Below are 1553 nucleotides of genomic sequence, written 5' to 3'. Positions count from 1 at the left end.
TACTCTTGTGGAGGTTTTACTTGTAAATCACTAATTTCTCATTGTGTATGGGTACAGACATTTAATCTTACTTTACACATATAAATTTAAATAAGATAGCAAAGTCATATATATGGTTGAACTCTACGTAGCCATGGCTGTGTTCTCTCTTTAGAAATTCTGTGTAGTCATGGCAGTGTTCTCTATATAGGCATTCTGTGTAGTCATGCCTCAAGTCCAGTTGGATAATTTATTATCTCAAATACCCTCACCCTCATGGATTGCAAATCTTCACTCTCAATTGGAGAATCCAATGGTACTAAATGTACAAACCTTTCCTAGGACCAGTGTTCCACTACTATGGAAGTTATATAATCTTTCCCAGTAGATTGAAGTCATTCAACACATTGTTTAAGTTTCACTGCCTTTAAATTGAATTCTGAGTAAATATAGTGACTGAGCAGCTGAGGAGAAACTCTGGCACAATGTCTCACTGAATCCCTCCAACAATCTTCATTGGTTTTTACTTATACCAACTGTCTTAGTCAAGGTTTCTATTCCTGCACAAACATCATGACCAAGAAGCACACTGGGGAGGAAAGGGTTTATTCAGATTACACTTCCACATTGCTGTTCATCACCAAAGGAAGTCAGGACTGGAACTCAAGCAGGGCAGGAAGCAGGAGCTGATGCAGAGGCTATGGAGGGGTGTTTCTTACTGGCTTGTTTACCTTGGCTTGCTCAGCTTGCTTTATTATAGAACTAAAGAGTACCAGCCCAGGGATGGCATCACCCACAGTGGGCCCTCCCCGCTTGATCACTAATTGAGAAAATGCCTAACAGTTGGGTCTCATGGAGCCATTTTTTCACCTGAAGCTGCTTTCCCTGTAATAACTTCAGCATGTGTGAAGTTGACACAAAAAGCCAGCCAGTACACCAACTGAATCTGACCTTTAAGATATGAGTTACATGTGCTTGCTTCGGCAGCACATGTACTAAAATTGGAACGATACAGAGAAGATTAGCATGACCGCTGTGCAAGATATGAGTTACATGAATTAAAGGTGATGCATATTTTTTGTGTGTATGAGTATGTGCATGCACATGTGCATGTACATGCACACACACATACACACACACATACACACACACATACTCACACATACACACACACATACACACACATACACACACACATACACACACATACACACACACTTTCACACACATACACACATACACACACACATACACACACACACTCACACACACATGCACACACACACACACACATACACACACACACTCACACACACACGCACACACACACACACACACACACACACACACACACACACACACACACACACGCGCGCGCGCACACCACAACATCACTGCAGAAATTAGAGGAAAACTTGTAGGAATCAGTTTTCTCAGGGATAGAATTGAAGTCATCCGTCTGGGTGGCAGATACCCTTACTTGCTGAGCCATCCCTCTGAACTTGTATATTCTTTTAAAATCTAAGTTGCTCAACTAATTTGGACAAACAACACCTGTTTTCTCAAACCTAATT

At 41.3% G+C, this 1553-nt stretch overlaps 1 non-coding gene across 1 annotated transcript; it reads left to right on the top strand.

The window, feature by feature from the left end:
* Positions 1-950: 950 nt before the first annotated feature.
* On the top strand, positions 951-1058 carry LOC127669061 (U6 spliceosomal RNA). Its single transcript, XR_007974272.1, has one exon. It is a non-coding gene; the product is annotated as a U6 spliceosomal RNA (small nuclear RNA).
* The last annotated feature ends 495 nt before the right edge of the window (positions 1059-1553 follow it).

This window comes from Apodemus sylvaticus, chromosome 18 (genome assembly GCF_947179515.1).
Source record: "Apodemus sylvaticus chromosome 18, mApoSyl1.1, whole genome shotgun sequence".
Classification (NCBI taxonomy): domain Eukaryota; kingdom Metazoa; phylum Chordata; class Mammalia; order Rodentia; family Muridae; genus Apodemus; species Apodemus sylvaticus.
The sequence above is the reverse complement of the archived record's forward strand: the minus strand, read 5'-3'. Positions and strand labels throughout refer to the sequence as shown.